At 42.3% G+C, this 20,181-nt stretch overlaps 1 protein-coding gene across 4 annotated transcripts in view; it reads left to right on the top strand.

The window, feature by feature from the left end:
* MET (MET proto-oncogene, receptor tyrosine kinase) overlaps window positions 1-20,181 on the top strand; it is a 137,871-nt gene that overhangs the window by 9,266 nt on the left and 108,424 nt on the right. For all 4 annotated transcript variants that reach the window (XM_054819031.1, XM_054819002.1, XM_054819011.1 and 1 more), the window contains exon 4: window positions 3,125-3,213. The gene's annotated coding sequence lies outside the window, so the exon portion shown is untranslated. The remainder of the gene's footprint in view (window positions 1-3,124; window positions 3,214-20,181) is intronic.

Below are 20,181 nucleotides of genomic sequence, written 5' to 3'. Positions count from 1 at the left end.
AGACAGGAATGAACAATTAATATGAATGGCCTGAACGCATACTTATACATGCAGAAGACACATAGATAAATAATAATCTATAATCCTTTCAAATGCTAATAATTAAAAAACACTTGTACTCAGACACAGAAAATAGCCAGTGAAATTTTCTGTGCCCCGGTGACCGATGTGGCGACAGTTTGGGTCCCAGCAGGTGGAATTAGAAAGGAGAAATCAACAAATGGCATAGGCAAATGCACTTGTCGAAGGTAGCACTTTGATGTGTATCAGGCAAAATGAGACATGACAGCCATGCACTGACCGAAAACCTTGGGAGGCTTCTTCTGCCTCAGAAGTCGTAAGAGCAAAAAGGGCACTGGAATGGCAGCCCTGGCAGGGTGGAGGCACCGAGCAAGCTTCCCCGGGCCGTGGCCGGGTCACAGGGCTTGCGACAGGTATGAAAATTATTGCTTACACTGCTGGAACTGTCAGATACAGGGACTGGAGACATCAAGTATCAGGCAGAAAAGCAAAACCTAAAAATCATTAGCCATGATATTACCCCCACAACTCCTGGGGCAGGTGCAGGTGTTCGGTTCCCTGCTGCTGGGGGAAAGCTTGGCTCTTACAGCCCCACAAGGGGAGCAGAGGGGTGGAGGCGATAAAATCTGGGGTGATAAAATCAGAAGGCGAAGCTGTGCACAACAACCTCTGCTGCCAATTGACTTTCCCCTGGAAAATATGCACATGCTGGGAAGAGCAGGCGGCGGAGCTGCTGTGCTCTCCAGAAGGATGCTTGTCCTTGGGCGGTGCTGCTGCAGGGAATGCAGCGGGGTCCCTCAGAGGGCATCCCCGAAGCTCCAGGAAAAGACCACGCTGGTCTGAAAAGACAGGTGACAACACTAAGCTGTATTCATGCAAAACAATTCTATTCAAAAGTTAGATGTGGAGAAAGTGCTGCAAGCCAGCGTTAGTTCAACTATTTGAGGGTGGGGAAACACTGGCACAGGTTGCCCAGAGAGGTGGTGGATCCCCCATCCCTGGAAACATTCAAGGTCAGGCTGGATGGGGCTCTGAGCAGCCTGATCCAGTTGAAGATGTCCCTGCTTATTGCAGGGGGGTTGGACTAGATGAGCTTCAAGGGTCCCTTCCAACCCAAACCATTCTATGATTCTACGATTCTATGAAATCACACCTGGATCCCACCAAATAACCATGGATGGGATTTCTAGGCCCAGACCAAGGAAATACTGAAGGGGATTTATCAAGGAGAAAGTGACAGATGTTTGTGGACTGAAAAACAATGGAGAAGTAATATTTTCCACATCAATAATAAAGACCTTTTACTCTGTGCTTTTACCTGAGCAGATCAATAAAGGTTACAAACGTTCCAGATAAAGCAATATATTCTAGCCTAAGTTCACTGTTCAAAATGCCAGGAGTTTAGGCAGAGAGCCAGGTTTAATAAAAATGAAATAGAAGCCATGGTTTGACTAAATCATTCTTTTGGATTTCTCGACAACATTATAAAGTGTTAGTGGCTACAGTACAGAGCATGTCGAGGGCATGATTCATGGCTGGTTTACTGCAGTTGTACACTGGCTGAACATCCCTGGACTCAATAAACACCACGGTGAATCAAACATGAAAGCTGTCAAGAGAAAGGAAACACAAAATGCAATGATCTTTATCACTAATCTGACTGTTATTGTAGTACACAGATCCTGAAATCGCCACAAAGGATCTTTGTGTCAGGCACATCGCTACCAGTCCCGAGATTTGTTGTCCTTGCCGTTCTTCCTTAAGCTCCCTGGTCCTTGAGTCATATGATTAAATAAAAGCTGGTGGGTTTGTGGTGGCGTTGTTTTTCAAAAGGGACTCTCTGGCCCTCATAGGGCTGCTGGCAAAACCTGAATAATAAAGTTCTGAACACAAGAGACAAATAAAAAGAAGCCATGGTTTTATTCTCACTGTTTTCAAATGCTTCTGATTTTGAACTACTGTAATCCTAGAAGGCCTTGATACATCATTTTGTAGAGCCTGAAGCACTCACTGACCTGGCATGTATGTGGTCAAGATTTTATATTTCAGAGTTAGGTAGCGCCTGTTAGACTCTGAAACAGTCGAAGTTAAGGGAGCATGACCTAAATAAAGGTAGCAGAGGTCAACACAGAAAATAACAAGACAAACCAGTAGCACAGATCTACCTTGATGATTTAAAACCTCCCTTTGCCGGATTTATTGCTGAGGCCATTAACTGCTATGCCCAACTACAAAAACTAATGAGACCATTAAGGGGAAAACTAAGGAAAGAGAGACAACTTGACTTTTTTTTGTAACTTACTGGTCGTAACTAGATTGTTAAATTGTTAACATTGCCATTTATTAGGTATTTACTGGATTTAGGTAACCTCCTTTGCTTGGACTTTGGAGCTATTAATACAATGTAATGGAGGTATCTCCTAGTTACACAGCAGATAGATCAGCGTACTGGGAAGAAATAAGAGCCTGATTCTCTTGATAAGAATCGTGCTAAAGGCCATGATTCTTACGTTGAAAGAAATTATAGGAAACGTTTGGCTAATTAAATTCAGATCAGTGAGCTATCAACAGTTTTGGAAGTCACTTGCTGTTTGGTGTAAAATACATTTGACAAATAGTTGTCTTCAGCACTGATTCATGATGCAGTCTGCAGCTTGCAACCAGGCCTTTTGCTCGTATCATCCTCATCTTCCCAAGGTATAAGATGCTCTGCAATATCCTGAAACAGTTCAATGTAAATTGCAGTTTCCAGGATGGGTTCATGCTTAGAGGCTTTTTGATGATGTTGTCTGTAGGAGGTCTGCTTGGGACACCAGCAGCCCAGGGCCCTGAAGACGGGATGGAGATTCTGCAGGTGCTTTAAGAGCCTGGTGATCCTAAAAAGACTTGCAAAATGGGTGCCACAGAGGGTAAAGCCTGACATAATGTTGATTCTGATCCCGAAGTTTTTCTTTGAATCGTTGCATTCAGTTACACAACCAGAGATCTGTCAGTGCAAACACTGTACACTCAGGGCACACATTTCTAGGTGTGTGTGAATTGGCATCAGTATTCTCACATGAGGCCAGATATCAGTTTTAGTGTCTTCCTATATATTTTTCAGATTAATTTAAAGCCAATCTTCAGTCCAAAGCTATGCCTGTACACTTCAGATGAGATTCATTTTGGATTCGCTGGCAGCAATAAGTGACAGTAAGTAGTTCTGCACTGGGTTTGCTCTTTTGTTAATTATTTAGCAGTGAGATTTGGAAATGTTACAGTGGAGCTTCCAAATAATCAGGTATGTAATGACTCTTTGAACTGAGCAAAAATGGGGGCTTGTGCTATAAAGATGTAATTGTTACAGAAGAACGTAACACAAAAACGTAGATGTTGAAGAGTGAAGGAGCAGGCATGGACCTGTGGGAAACTTTCTCTAGCACATCCAAGTGTGCATGCTTGTGCAGAAGACTGCTATTTAGACCGCTGCTCACCAGCGTAGCCAGCAGTGTGTGATAGCCCTGGGTGATGCTGGAAACCACGCAGCTCTGTGTTCCTCCACACAGATGAATCCATCAGTGCTGTTCTGTGGAATATTCTATTTATTAAACACATCAATGTGTCTAATAAAAACAAAATCTTGCCTGTACAGTTTTAACCCTGTATGGAACAGATCTGTTCCATCAGCAAGATGGTTCTGATCTTGCTTGCAGGACCAGCCAGAAAAACTTCCTCCATGAGTTTACGGATTGCCAACAGGAAAGCTATTAGAATAGAAGTAATATCACTTGGTGGTTTTCCATGTTTGAGAAGAGCAAAGATCCCTGCCCTTTTTGAGTATACCAGTGAGAAAGATCTAGCATCTTCTAGCAGCGAATGCATCTATCAGACATATTCACACTACAGCTCCCATTTTTTGAAAAAGTAAGCCCTAAATTCTTGTCTCAATGGCAGAAAGGTGTTGTTTGTGTCCTCTACAGCATATAGGGAGAATAGTATTGAAATGGCCAAGCTTTGTCAGAAACTTGGAAGACAACCTGCCTGGATCTTCTCTACAGTGAGCTTTTTACTTTTGGTCCTTGAGCTGCCAAGATAAGAGGTGACAGGAGCGGCCATCACTTTCGGTTGACAGTGCTTTGCCAGGTCAGCGCCTTCCAGCTCACAGGGGAGCGCTCAGGCTCTGTGGGTGCCGTGGGCGAAGTCGAGGCCCTTCGCTGTCTCATTCCATCTCTTCAGTAGAGCAGGGTTCAGCTGCTCTGGTGGAGATTTTGCTGCATCTGGATGAACATTCACATACTTTTAAGGGTGCTTCCCCCTCCAGGTGTCAGTGGGAACTGTAGACCTCCTGTAGCCAAAGGGAGTATGTTTCATTGCAATTGTGCCATGGCTGTGTTACAAGAGTCAGCAACGTGATCATAGTTTCTGGGACATGCACATCATATTTTTAACTCCTGTTATACACAAGCCAATGTTGTTTTGCTGTTAATACAGTTGGCAGACCTTCAAAAAGTGTTGTGCAAAATGGAAAGCTTGCAAGAAAAGTTTCTTTCCGTGTTCACGAGGCTTGCAAAAGAACATTTTACTTCTGTGTTTCATTAAAAGTCAAACAAACAGAAAGTAGCTGGATAAAACAGCTGGGGAAAGCCTTATTTACTTTAGAGACAAGAGCAGGAGAATTTTTGAGAAGAAAGGCCATCCTCTGAGTTACTTACCAGCTGTATCCCTATAGCTGACTGGGGAGGAGTGGGCTGTTTGATCCCTAATAGTCCACATTTTATAATTTTGTTGATGTCCCTTAAGGTCAGTTATCTTCTTCTGGTCATTGTAGCAGAGATTCAGTTTTTGGTCTCTCCAGGAAAAGGGCATTTCTAGCTCCTGCCCACATTTTTAAATTTCATAGTATTCAGTAAGTCAGTAGCAAAGAAAATGGCCTCTTTAGGACCTCAATACTTTTTATAAAGCAGCAACATCAATGTTACTTATTACCTTCAGAATTCTTGAAAGCTATTTCAGGTTAACAGGTAACAGACCTGTACACTAAGTTATAAAAACCACAGTTTTTCAGCAGTGCTCCACATACAGACTCCTGACAAATGTAGTCTTCATTTCATTCTGGACAGGGTAACCTTTTATCAGCTTGCTTCCAGTGGATATCAAGGACCTGTGTTTAAAACTGATTTTTTATCTTTCAAGCATGTATATCTTGTGGCTATGGTATGGTAACCCTGTAAATCTGGGCCTGCTTGCCTTCTTAAAGACCCAAGATTTTTTTTTTTTTTCCAAGCAATTAATGAAGGAAACATCACTCGGCAGCCAAGATGTTCTTTCTGCAGCACAATGTCCTCTGCTACCTTGCTGATCATCTCCTTCTTACTAGAAAAACTGGTTTATGTGGAGTTGAGGAAATTCTATAGGGAAATGTTTTATTTACATCTAAACAGAAGCCTCGGAGCTCCTAAATTAGGTGTCTGTGTTTGCAGGCTGTCTTTCCTAGGCACCCTGCCAGGGGAGGAAAGGCTCCACTGGAGGACGATGCAAGGCGCCCAAGCTGAACTTTCCTTCTGAACTTCTGGGTGCATTATCTGCACCCAACAACACCTCCTCAGAAACGGTATTTTTAAGAAAGGGGGTTCAAATTCAAATAGCCTCAAAAATCACCAGCAGGATTCAGTATTCCAATTGCTATTGTATTTTTTTTTCTGTTGAAAGCAGAGTTTCAGATAAATCAAAATATCTTGCAGCAACTTTTTAATTTCATTGGAATTGTAAATTAAAAAGCTAGCTGCAAATTAATTTCTGCAGCATTGAAACAATTCACTGTTATCATTTCAGCTTTTCTGCTTCATATAATACGCATTCTCAAATATTTCACTGTGATCAGTTAACTGAAAATACAGGAATTCTTGCAGAGCAGGACTTCCCCTTTTCCAGCCTGCTTTAGAGCTGGCTCTGAAAATGTGTAGGATAGAGAGGAAATCTTTGCGCAGATCCCTCTGTCCAGAAGGCACTTCTTCAGGGAACCTTGTGTAAACAAAGCTAACATCTATTAGGCAGTCCCAGGACTGAAAACAGAGAAAAAAAAAGCCTGGAAGACAGTATATAATAATATCTTTTATGTATTTATGAAATCCTGGTTGCCATAATTCCACTGACTTTGGATAGAGCAGGTTTAAACTTTGTTTGTGCATATGCAGTCCGTACCTCATGCGCAGCTTTGGAGAGCTGAGCATCCTCCACGAGGCACTAAGCACTACCCTCAGGGGGTACACAACCCAGCAGTTGAGGGTATCCTGGAAAAAAACACTTGGACCTGTCTGGGAGACACCTCACCTTTGAAAATGCAAATATTTCTTTGGAAAACTTAAGTTATGCAGGAAATCTTTTCGATCTGCATGATTCAGAAGAGGACAAACTCCAGGTCCTGTCTGTGTCTGTGCGTTAGTAATTAGCCTGGCTCTTCATTGCCTTGTGAGGGAGTTATTGTGTATCACGGCACATCTGCCACGCTGCACCCTGCCCTCACGCCTTCGCTGGAGGCACATTGCTGTCTGGTGCCCCAGCTGAGCCACCCGGAGATGCTATGGCAGGTGAGAATAAGGCCTGATGCTAAACGCTTCTGCTCAACACCTGGCTCATACAGTCGCTAGAAATAGGCAATAACCCTCTTAACTAAGGCTGAAGAGAGAAGAAAATCCAGGCTTTATTGTTAGGAAAGGTTTATATCACCGGGGGTGGGGAGGGTGGCTTATAAATGAATGGCTGCTCTCTCAGAAATTATTAAATTATTGTGGAAAGCTGCTGGCAAGGCTGTGTACCGAGATGGATAAAAATCAGTCAGAGCTGGGATGTGTCATAAAGAATTTAATTACAAAATCTCTATCAGTGTCAGAATTTTGATTGGCTTGTCAATGGAAAAATTAATGTTATTGCTGTAGAATTAATGCTGTTTTAATTAGAAGTAATGGTTTAATTAAAAATTATGATAAATTTCTCATTGTGAAGGTGCATGATTGTTATACTCTACCAAAATATTTGTGTTTGAAAGTGAATAATATTTTAATAGTACTTGTTTTTTACCTTTTATCAGTAGATCTCATTAGTGTGACCCACTATGAATAGGATGATCTTACAAAAGCATTTGAAAGTGTTTATGAAACATTAATGAGTTCTGTCCACAACCCTTGAGGGAAGAAACGTGCTCTTCTAACAATTTAACAGTTGGATAAACTAAGGCAGGTGGTTTATGCAAATTATTAGAGGTCAACACAGCAAAATAGCACCTCTTGCATCCCGAATGCTCTTGTCCTCAATGAACAGCTTCCGCACTCTTTCTGTGTATATTTTTTTAATTTAATTACAGTTTAAAAGACTCTTCTAAAAGGCTGCTGCCATAGCCGCAGGCAAGGTAGTATCTGGAAAAATAGACAATAATACCCTGATTAAATATGAATACATTCAAACAGGCAAAATACGAGGCAGGCAGCATGATGCTGTAAGAAGTCCATCTTCAGAGCCATTGGAGGTGGGACATAGGTTTTGAAGTGGAAAGGTGAATTAGCTGGTGATAAAAAGAAACTTCAGCTCCACATCCACGTCCTTATTTTATCCCGTATTCCTCCTTTTGTTGTTTGTATAAAAAAACCCCAACATATTAACGGAAAAGAATAGTCTGTCACCCAAGCTTAAATGGAATTGGGTTAGTGAAAATCTGCTGCCCAATCTATTGCATCTGGAATCTGATTATAAATCAGAGCCACGGGCAGTTATCCCATTTCGCTGTTGTACAACAATACGGGTAGAAAGGCTTTTCAGATTATTATTTTTTTAATAAATAGGAAGAGGCAGAGTGTGCGGATGCCTACGTATTTATTTAACTGGAAGAAACCCTCCCTGAGGAGAAGCTCATCAGAGCGCTGTCACTCACGGCAGGGACGCAGAGCGGCTGCGGTGGGGGAGTCGCGCGGGGTGCTCTGCTGAGCGGCACCGCTGCCTCTCCTGTTTTTTCTGGGAGCATCCCTGTGCCTGGCAGCTTGTTTAATGGTTTGTAAAACCACCCCGACAGAAATGTAAAGTCTGTTCTGATCTGTAAATGAAGTTAGATCTTCAGAGCCACTATTTAAGCTGAGCTGGCAAGCCGCATTGCTACCGGCCGGTTTGTAAACGTGCTGAAGAGCCATTTGACAAGCAGGAGTGATGATATTTCTGAAAGATTGTCACAACATTAGTTATTTAATACTGTACTGAAGTCAAAGACACTTGCCTGTGCAAGGACACGTTTGTATCACAGATCCGGCATGCTAAATACTGAGTACTGGCTGGATTACTAGCAGCTGAAAGTAAGAATTAATTTATGCTTCAGGTACCAAAGTAGGAGTCTAGTAAGAAAATCTTGCTGATATTTTGTTGAATATTCAGTTGTAGATGCTAAGCCTAGAACATAACCAGCAAGCGATTAAAAAGATAAATACTGTTCAATTACAGGCTCAGTAGTTATGTTTTCTGGTTATTTTTAAATCTACCTTAGGAGTGAAGATGCATGTCATGATTTTTAAAACACAGTTCAATTAAACATAAATTGATTAATTTTAATCTTCAAGAAGCTTTAGGTAATTGTTTGGAGAAGATGAAATAAACATGTAAAATACCTAGAGGTTTGCAATCACTGCAGTCCTCTTCTCTGGGAAGCAAAAATCAACATTCATATCCATGTTGGACAGAACAGACTAACAAATGAAAACCATCTGAAAGGTTCATTTGTTCTCCAAACTGTGTCTGCACAGCAGATAAGGTTTTTATTCAGAAGGCGCCGTGGTCCATTTAGTAGATGGATACCTGCTTATTTTCTAATCACAATACACATTTACTACTCTTTACTCCACGTGGTTCTGCAGAACCATTATAGGCACCTACAGGGACATCCAACTGCACCTGCTCCTGGTGATGCAGGAGCTGCAGCATTGCCAGACAGGTTACATGGGCAGATCCAGCAGTCAGGCAGAAGCAAACTTGACTTGCCCTGTGTGGACAAAACCCCTTTAGGTCTTAAAAAAAATAGCATCTTTGAACTTGAGATATGGTCACATCCCAAAGAGTTAGCAAACATGGGAGCTAACACTGCAGTTCGGATGCTCACATTTCAGAGTAGGACTGCCAGTTCAGTTATCTCCCCTCAACCAGTTCTAGCTCTTTGAATCAAAGGTAGTGTGTTGGGTTTGCGTGGCAAGGTTTCGGTTATCTTACATGATATATTCATGTATAACAAAGGAAGCCAGACTGACCATGTGATAGGTAAACTAACAGGCTTACCTATCAGATTAGCAATCAAAATGAATATTGTAGAAGAGCAGCCTCCAGAAATATCCTGAAGGCATGGCAGGATTATTTTTTTCCTGGGCACAATATAATTACATAATACCATTATAAGAAAGACAATTGTTGTATTAAAATTATCCTGGCAGCTGTAGATTTGCTACAGTAGCTTTATTAAGGCAATCAGAAAATAATACACCAAGTCATCTTGAAAGCCCGTAGCCCAATTTGGCCGTGGCTTTCATCCCATTGACATCAAAGGAGTCAGTCAGTGAATCGTGTCTGCTCCATCAGTCTCACAGGAGCAGGAGAAGGGAGAGACAAAAAATATAAGGTATCTTGGAAGGCACAATAGTTTGTTTTCAGGATAAAATCAACTAACATGCCTAAATCCCATCAATTTTCTGTGAATTTGCTGTTCCTCAGTGCTCGTTACTTTTAAAGTAGTACAAAAATCCTTAATTGGCTTGAAACTGAAAATTTTATGCTTGACTTTCACTTTTTAGCATTGCAAAACCTGACTGAGGTAGCCCATTGCAATAAAAAGAGGAGAAAAATCCTCAGAGATCAACTCGGGCAATTCGGAGACCTGGGACAAAAAACCTGCCATGCAAGACCTTCTCATCCAAATACCTGGAAAATCAGCCTGAAATTGTTTGAAAGCAGTTGTCATTAATGTAAAATGCTCAGTATTTTCGGATAGTAAAGTGCTTATCCTACAGGTTTGCTAGGCAGCAGCAGAGTTTGATCACCCACGTGCAGGTGGTCATTTCATGTATCCCTGTTTCCATTTTGTTCAGTACTTAGTGTACGTGTATCTCAAGTGCAGTCTTTTATAATTTCGTCAAGTATAAGTCTTATAAACCTTACTCTGGTGCAGCACAGACCAGCTTTCTGACAGAATTAGCATTATTCCTTAAAAAAGAAAATCAGTTCATGATATGCAAACTCTTTTTATCACACTGTTTTCTGATAAGTTTGCAGCTATATTAACTTCTAGGTGAGTACTAGCCATTTACCGGACAAAATTTCATGGTTTTAAAAAAAGCAGATTACCAGAAATCTAAATCAGCTTTTTCTTTTTTTTTTTCTTTTTTTTTTTCTTTTTTTTTTTTTTTCCTTAAAAACCCAAAACATTTCAGGATTGTCCCTGTGGTGGTTCATGAAAGCTGTAGCTTTCTGCAGTCCCCTCTGTTGCCCAGGTTTTGTAGCTGGACTAGATATCATATAACAAGTCCTACAGCCAGGAACTCATACAGCAGGTCAAGGGAGGAGCAGTTTGTTTAAGAAGCCCACACAGCTGAAGGTTCTGGAGTATGAAGCATGCAGACTACTGCTCCCACGAGATGCTTGAGGTATCAAAACAAAACCATTTTTCAGTTGAAAACATGAGCTTCATTTGTCATCATAAAGCATAGTTTTCATTAAGAAAAATAATTTCTGAGCAGCTCCAAAAACAACAGTCCAGTGGCATACACAGTTCAATGGCTTATTAAACCCGAAGTGGGGAATTTGCATGTTATGAAATTGGGGCATGGCCAGGATATTCTCGGAAAAAAAGAACCAGGGGACCTTTGCTAATCATTAACAGTCACGGATGCCAGTGATAACACCTCGTCCAAAACTTGTTACCTCCAAAGTGCTGCACTTCCCTAGGACCCTGTGAAGGAGGTAATCAGGCAGGATTCAGGAGAAACTTTGCCACTAATAAACGCCTATTTTTGCCAAAGCTGAGTAAAACTCCTTTCTTTTGCCAACAAGCAAATGATTCAACATGTGTACCTCTTTCTCTGTCTCTATTAAGATGGAACAGTCTTTCCTACATTCGATTGCTGGTATTATTAGAAATACTGAATCAACAGACAAGATGCATATTAGCAAGAAAAGCATCCGACATTTTGAGCACAAACTGAAGCGGTTTCCACAAGTGCGTGTTTGAAAACCCAACTAAGTGCGGCACAGCAACTCAAAGTACTTTAAGATTACTAAAAAGTTCTTGTTCCCTCAACAGCAGGCAGCTGGGATTGTTTACCACTGTGGGATTTACTGGCAGCCGTGAACTTGCGAAGGCTCTCAGAAAGTGGGCACTACCTTAGGATCATATTGCAGCATCTTAATGAAGTTTTCCCAGCAAAATATTTGCTGCCCAATGGCTCTAACAGTCAGGACCTTTTCTTTTCTCTCACTGACTTTTCAGCATTCTCAGAGAGTACGTGAGAGGCAGGATAAAAGGCACAGCCCTGAAGAGCATCACCAGAAGGTAGGTGACTGTCTCGAGAGCAGTCTCCAGCCCCACGGCCTGGCACCCTGCCCGAAAGCTGCCCCCGGGCGACTGGGGCGGACAGGCACCCACGAAGCAGCCGCCGAGTCTGTCCGTAAATGTCACAACAGTCCTAATGTTTCCGCAGCCCTGAAAGGCTGACTGAGGTACGTTAAGGAAGGGTTAGATAACAAAGACGGTGGCTTGCCAAGAGTAGAAGCCCAATCTGAAGAGGAAAGCCTATAATAGCTGGTCAAATCTACATAATAGGTAAAAAATCTGCAGGGAAAATCCCCCATTAAAGGATTATAGTTGCAGAGCTGTCTAAAAGAGGAGAATATTTGAGCCTTCCTACATTGCCATTCACTACAAACTTCCTATTACTTTTTCTAGGCCCATTCAAACTTTCAAGACAGATTTTTTTACAGAAGTTCTGTACTTACAAAAAAGAAACAAGCAAAAATCAAATGAGAAAAGGTGAAAAAAAAAAAGGTTAAAATGATCAATGGTTCATTGCCAAGCTGTCTAGTGTCTGCTGACTAACATTTTTTTAAGCAGAATCTATAAAGAGAGTAATATATTTACAGTTCATAGCGCTTAGCTTTATTCATTCTACCTTGGACATTAAAACATCTGTTGGAGTCAGACTCCTTTCCTAAAAATTGTATATCTTCACTGATATACGTTTCCAGTGTTCCTTCAGGTAAGGGAAAGTCTTACACAAAACCTACATTTGAAAGTATAACTGCACACTATTCCCTAAATCCCACTTGTAAATGTTCAGTCCTTTAATTTCATTATTAGCTGATAGATGAGAAAAACATCAAACTGCACACTGGTTTTGAATTCAGAAACTAGTGTTTGGCCTCTGCTTACGCTGTGAGATGAAGACAGGCTTGCAGACAAGCATGAGGGCATTGAGCCTCATGTCATGCTCTCCACCCATGGATGGATGCTTTCCATACATATCCCTGCCTATTAGTCTCACTCAAAGCACCCGTGCTTAGGGCAACCCATGAACGAGCTCTGGCCATAGACTGGTCCAGGGACCCCAACCTCCCCCGTGCTCATCTGTTCAGGTCACCCAAGAGGGCACAGGTACCGAGGCAGTGACCGGACCCAAGCTTTCGTCCCCAAGTGTACGCTAAATATCCCTCTGAGCCCACAACAAAGTACGTACCTGCTCATGAACAAGGAGGCTGGGCTTGAGCAAGGGCTTGAAACTAAAATAGCAGCTTAGACACATCAGTGGTGCTTCCTCTACACACGGCTGAAGCAGTGTATTGCACATTACTCATCCATGCCTACAATTATTTCCTCAGGAAAGGAACTCTGTAAAATTCACTTTATTTGCAAATGTATATGAAGATCAGTCAGGCACAGTAGAGAAAAGTATTACTTGGATGCAAACTGTGCTGCTTGTGTCTGCCTATAACAATAAAAAATACAAAACTTAGGTGAAATTGCTGACTCTCTAGTCTTTTGGTTTTAAAATATAATATTGATATTGACTTTAGATCTTGCCTGATTTACTTTAATTTGAACCGGGCCTCTACAGAAACCTGTTGCCTAGGTAACAAATGCTGTGCACCATAATAAGGCAAATTGCTGTTGAAACAAATAGTAATTATGGCCCTGGTTTCAAAAGTATTATCTTTCTCTTTATTTTAAACTATCCTTGGGTAAGGCTGTAAGCAGTGTCTTTGTTTGTTCGTATCGTCTCTTTGCGCGGTGGCTGGGGGAAGGGAGAGCGCACACTCGCCTCCGCATCCTCCCTCTGCTCCCCTAGATATGTACGTATAGATATTTTCAAATGGTAGTTAATTCCTCAAGGGCACATCAATGCAAAGTGTAAAATTCCCGTCAGGAAAGAGCAGGGGTTGGCATTATTGCTGTCCAGCATCTCTTAAAAGAATTGCTTACGGACGAGCGCCGTAAGTGAGCCTGGGCTTACCCAAGGTCTCACCATCTTTTTCCAGGCACCCTGCAGAGTCCTGCCCTGACCTGGGGCCTCGCGTACCTGTTCACATCCATCGGGCGCAGGATTTGTCCAGCATCTGCAGCTCTCCATCTCATAGTTTGGTGATTCACAGACAAGTATGAGCTTGAAGAAGTGAATAACAGTGTCATGCCAAACATTCATCTATTTGTACTCATAAAGTATTTGCACTGGAAAAACAAATGTGGAAAGGAATTTTCATGGCTGCTTTCACTTTTTCCCCTCTTCATCAGTTTCTGGTAGAGTATGGTGGTCTCAGCTCTCATAATGTACCACAACCAGCCGTACTCCAGCCAGTTGCCCCAGGGGTGCCCCAGACAGGCCATGAGGGATCACCAACCTTGGACAGTTCACCCACCGCCTGGGGCTCCTGCCACAGCCCTGCCACAGCCCCACCACAGCATGCAGCCGAGCCAAAGTCCCACATCCCACCTTTCTCCATAGTAATCAGGCCCCAGAGCAAGGAATACTACTGCCGAGTAGATATGTCAGGAGTAAACTGCAGTGAGACCACACGAGAGACTCTGTAACCCCACCACACGTAGGAAGCATCAGCCAACACATCTGTGGGAAAGGTGTCTACAGCGTCCCTGCTTGGACCTATTGCCCACGTTGTGGAAGAAGGATGCTCAGGTTATCACTCCACGTGACAGCTCCTCTGCAATCCACAGATGGGGACTGATGCTCCCTCTGCTTCCCTCTGCAGTGAGTGGGCTGCAGAAGACAAACTTATTAATCTGTAGAAGGTATCTGTCTGGAAAGAGTGACAGCAAGCCCATCCCTATATACATTTGCTAGCTTCTACTGACACCAGATTTACTAGGTTGTAATGAACTAAGAAAGCTAACCTGCAGTCCTCCCAGGCTGGTAGACCTCTGGAGTGGTGGCACTGTCTTTAAAACATTCTTCATCTTAATGATTTTCTTGTGATTTCCCTGGTGTTTCTACCTCAGTCATATGTTTGCTTCCCAGAGCTATCAGGCATTCTGCCTGATAAAGTACCATAGATCCCAGTTTAATAACACTGGTGTGACAGCAGCCAGGGAAGTGAGAGGATATGAATAAAAGAAATGTTCAAAATGCCACTTTGCTCAGGAAGATATCTTCTTTCCTTTAGGAGGAGCCAAGTCCTGGGGTGAGGGCAGACTTGCTCAAGGCAGAAAGGGTAAGGCGAGTACTCCTTTTGGCTTCTCCTCCAGTCTCGGAAGGAGCTGCAGCCCATGGGGACACCCCTGCATAATCACATCCTCACATCAGTTTTTTCCAGCATGGCTCAGATTTGATCAAGGCTCCTTTCAAATGGGCCCAGGAGTACATTGTGGGTATCCTTATACGCCTCTTCCTGGTAAGCTTTGCTCACCTCTTTGGAAATTCAATAGGCATTTTGAAAGTAAACTGAGCTGAAGCGGCAGTCGTTGTGGTGTAAGCTCTGGGACACTGCCCAGGCAACGGGTGCTTAGTCAGGCTTTAAAAGCTCCATGCTGAGAATAAAAGGATCAGCCATGGAAAGTGAATTTTCACCTACTTTGGCTACTTTTTCAGACTTCCAAAAATGTGCAGAGCATGGATTCATTGCCCCATTGAGAAAGAATGACATTTTCTAGAGATATCAGCCTGGCTTATTTAATGAGCCCTGAAGGCACTTAAAAAGTGTGTGTGTGTGTGCATGCATGCATGTATGTACAGGAGGTTAGGGAGGCAGAGGGAATCAGAGACACTTTATCAGAAAACATGATCTGTTCTTTACGGAGTTTGACACACACAATCTTATCTAATTATTCAGAACATTTAACATCACCTAACTCCAGATAAAAATCTCTTTCCTCCTCCCCTGCCCCCTCTTTGCTGAAACTTAATACACAGAGACTAATACGACACAAAACCCTCTCATTGAGCTTTAAGATGTAAGACGACAACTCGTGACCCTTGCCATTGATTGCCAGCCAAGTTACATACATCTCAGAGTCTCGGCAGGCCACCATTTGTCACCACGCTGACAGTGAAATACGGCTCAGCCTATTGCTCTGCAGAAGTAACCTCAGCCCCGGCCGGTGGCGACGGGGGCAGTTTGCAGGATGTTGCACTGTGTTCCCCGGGAGACCTTGTTGTGCTGCGTACCCTGGATTATCCGTGGGGTTTGGGAGAGGCCACAGCCATCCAGGCGATGAGAGAGCTATTCCTTGGAACAGCTTTGGAAACCAGGAGTGCCAGCGCTGCCAGCCCAGAAAGGGTGAACAAACATGCTTTAGGAAAGATCGTTATATCTTGGATGAAAAACAGAAAAAAAAAAGCAAAAAAAGAAAAAAAAAAGCCTTCCTCACCAGCGCAGTGTATTTCTGCTGTTTGTGAATCCTGTACTTTCCAAACTGGGGGTTGCTGAGTCCCTCCTATGCACATTTCGTTTAGCCAAAGGAAAGAAACTCTGAATCAGGCTGTTTACTTGGGTGTTGCTGCTCTCCCAGTGTGCTGGCCAAATTTGCCTTGTGGGCTTACAAAAACAGCTAAAGGCCAAGCAGGCTGTTAGACAGCTATTCTTTATCATTTGGTGCCCACAACTGAACAGGTACAATTGCGAGGACGCTTTGCATTATGTGAAACGGGCGTGCACACAGTTCACGGAACTGGGTGCTTAATCTGACTTCTGCTGTGTGGGAAAGCTCTTCGCCGCCAATGTTCACAGCAGGGACTGAGTTTCCTGATTGACTCCTGAAGTCCCAAATTCACGGACTTCAAACCTCCATTTAACATCAGAGATACACACACACAAAACTCCTGCCTTTCTACATTTCTGCAGATGAGTATACCAGAACCACCTACATTTTAAATCCTAGTAGCACTGCTCCATACCTAGCACCTCAGTATTGTGGTCTTTGCCCATCCTTTGAGAACTGACTCGACAACTAGGAATGGATTTAATCCCATAGAAACCATGCTGTGATTAAGATGCTGGTGTCCCAATTAATGTTGTGATTAAATATTTACACCTACTTGGGATGGCAGAGGTGCTTTCCTGTCCACTGAAATAAAACTGCAAGAAAGCTATATGCAGCCAGATCAGTGGTCCAATTTCACCAGTATCCTCCCCAGCAGTGGCCACCTCTGACTTTCCAACTCTATCAACTGGACTGCTGGGTCATCTAAATAAAGGTGCTCTCAGTTTTTCCCAGCTGAGGATGCTTCTGATTGTATGCATAAAATATTCAGAAGAGGCAGAGGCTGCCCTCCTACAGCCTATGTGAAAGCTCTGATTGCTGCTCTTACAATGCTAAATACCAATGCAATGCAGAACAGGAGCAAAGGCAAAAGAGAGAGAACAGCCAGAGACACCTTGGAAATCAGAGATCTGGAATCCCATCCCACCAGGCAGTGGGATCCCCCTCCTCTCAGGTGAGACCGCAGACTGTGAAGCTGCGAAACAATTAAAAAAAAAAAAAAAAAGCTCTCCAGACTGGTCATGAGAAATGAGATGGGGGAACAGCAGCTTCTAACTTAGCCAAGGTTTCCAGGCTTCGAGCCCACAGGGTAGTACCCTGGACGTGGTAACTTCCTATCTTTTAGCATCCTAGGCTGCTGGGTTTATCTCACATGTGATTCTATATTTAAAAATGTACAAGCACATACGCTTTGGTAAAAGAATAAAAGCCTTAATTCTAAGTTCAAATATTTGTACTTCTGCTTCTAAGCACTATGGTATTTGACACTGCTCAAATTAAAGCCTCAAATGTTAATCCGAGGCTCTAGTAGCAGCAGCATGAATACAAGCTCTCTTCTTTGTTTTCCCAGTGACCTTAACCATTCTCTCTAGAAACAAAATTTCTTCCCTGGGATGCCTCCATGATTTCTGGCTCATCAAAGGAGTATTGCTGTGATAAATCCAGTAGGAACTCTCTTGTCACATGTAAGAAGACTGACCATTTCTCTTTCTTGTGTTTAGCCATATATCATTGCAGAGTAAGGAGGAAGGGAGTTTGGTGGGGTCTTTTCTATTTTGGTCATTGGTCTTTTATTAGGGAAAAAACCCATAATTATTAATGGGGTTCATGTTAGTATTTTCAAACTCTAAAAAATAGCTTAATTAGATTAGCTTCCTTAAGAGAGGATTCAAATAATTTTACAGTTGAAGTAGCAATCAGAAGAATATAATAAAGGCTGTACAACGTCAGACGGATAGGTCCACCCAGCCCAGTACGCTCTCTGACAACAAGCTAACCTCAGAAGCCTATGAAAGGGTGTTGAAACAGGGTCAGCACCCAGTAACACTTCCTCAGCCTCCAACAATTTGCAGGTGCTGAGCTTCAGTTTGCATACAATAAATCTTGGTGGGTTTTTCTTCCTTAGGTTTTTCAGAAGAGAAAAGTCACGCATAAGGCTGGAAAATACACTGAGGAAATGAGATAAATATCAGAACTCTGCTAAAGTAAATAGATTTACATTTGAATGAAGCTGGTAGTAGAGAAAAAATAAACATACATTTTAAAATAGACTATGGATAGGCAGAAGAAATTGTCTTGATTGGAATCAACAGGAATATGTTATGGTATTGTCTTATGCATGTTCAAGCCGACTCCCAGCTTCAGAATGTAAATTCTAAGTACTCTATAGTTTTCCTACATAGTGTTGAATATCTGCACTCTTCCATTTGGTTTCTTTTCAGCACATTTGTGGTGGTTTTAGCACATAAATAGCAAGTTCTCTCGCAGTACAATTTGCGGTTTCATTTCTGTTTGAAATGAAGCTAATGCCTCTTGGATACAATACACATCCTACAAAAAAAAAAATAATACTGCCATTCATGTGTATAGTAGGTAGAGATTATAGTAGAAAAGTCAAATCATCTCAAAGAAGGTAGTCAACTCACTTTTGCCTTCCTTATGCACAGAGATGCACCGGTGGTGTGCAACACCCTGAACAAGGTGTGCTGGCCGCCTCTGAAGAGCAGGTGCAATGGCCCCACCATCTCCACCCTCCATTCCCTACTCCCAGAAAGTAAGGAGGCAGTGAACACGCGTGGCTTGTAACTCAGCCTTGAGTGCATTGCAGAAGTTCAGAGGAGCAGGCAAGAAGCCTGGCAGCCAGCGATGGGACAATCTGGAAAGTGGCCGTACAGTACTGGCTAGAGCTCTGCCAGCTCCTGTGCCAGGAGTCTCTGGAAGATTCTCTGCAATCTGTCTCCTTCTGATGATAAAATATATTATTGTCTTACCCTTTTTCTTGAGAATTATCCAAAGCAGAGCTATACCAGCAAGAACAGAAGATCATGTTGTGATGGGTATGACACAGAAATTTTTACCGTCACAGTACAAAACCAAACTGCACTGTCCTCCTAAAATTCCTTAGATATGCATGTGATCCAGCTAAAAAAAAACATCCTGAGAAAGGAGAAGATTTGAATTCTGAATGTCACAGGGATGCTATAATCACAGGATACATCTCCACTATACTCATTGTGAGTGTTTCCAGTCCTGAGATGTTTCCAAGCTCATTTTAGCTTAGTTATGCTGAGAACTGACAACAACAGGGCTAAGGAGGCATGGACTATAACAGGTCAAAATACTTAAGGCTCCTGGCAATTTTACAGTTCATAATGAAGCTTATTACCAGAAGGGCGGTTCCTTATTGCCGAGAAGAACACCGATCATTAAGTTGTGTTGTGTAAAACATGAAGAAGATATTCAGTCCTGGGTATAACCATCCATCAACTTCTGTCTTCTGAAACCATTTCAAGAGTCTTATCCCAGTTTCAAGTGAACATGTTCAGACCGCAGAAACACTGTCACACCTTGTACCTTCTCACGTCTCCCTTGAGCAGCTCCAGAGGGGCCATCCTTTTGCTCTGAGAAGTAGTTCCTCTGTCAGAGCATCGCAGTTCATTGGTGCAACAGCATTAGGGAGAATGTAATTATGTTCTTCAGAAAGAAAGAAGAATTCAGACTTACAGTGACATTGCTTCAGGGAGTAAAATTTTAAACAACCTCTCCCTGTTTCAAGACTATAAATAACTCAAATCTCTAAACTTCTTATGCTATGACTGCCTGAAATAATATGCGTTCATCTCTTTTATTTCTTAAAGTAACAAGAGCAATGCTCCTGTGAAAAGCAAGACAGGATAGCCAGTAGCAGACAAAGTCTTATCCATGAACTTAATTGCATCTTTACGGCTGAAACATAATCAGAACTTTAGCTACACAGAAAGCCAGCAAATAATAATGGCAGGGTTAGATTATGTACCTCTGTAACATAAGAGGTTCTCTAGTCTTCACATTGAAGCAAAGCTGGATTACTTAAGCAGCCATCTACTGAATACCATTCCCTTCATCAGGAAAAAAAAGAAGTGTGTATAAATATATATATATTTATATATTTATAGTAAGCATAAAGGTAATTTCAAATAAAGAGACACTGGCATGTAAATGTGCTGATGACAATCCCTCTAGTCCCAAGCTGTGTCTTACAACACCCTCTGTGAACCTTTCTGTGGAATGCCTGTGTACAGGTGTCTTGGTGCTGTTTCAGAGGAACTCCGGAAAAAAAAAAGGTTATTTTTAAACTGGGATGTCTTTCCTCTGATCAAGAAAAGATTGGATTCAGTGGTGAGTATAATGGTGGCCCTTCA

This window comes from Grus americana, chromosome 1 (genome assembly GCF_028858705.1).
Source record: "Grus americana isolate bGruAme1 chromosome 1, bGruAme1.mat, whole genome shotgun sequence".
NCBI lineage: Eukaryota > Metazoa > Chordata > Aves > Gruiformes > Gruidae > Grus > Grus americana.
This window is presented reverse-complemented; position numbering and strand designations above follow the sequence as displayed.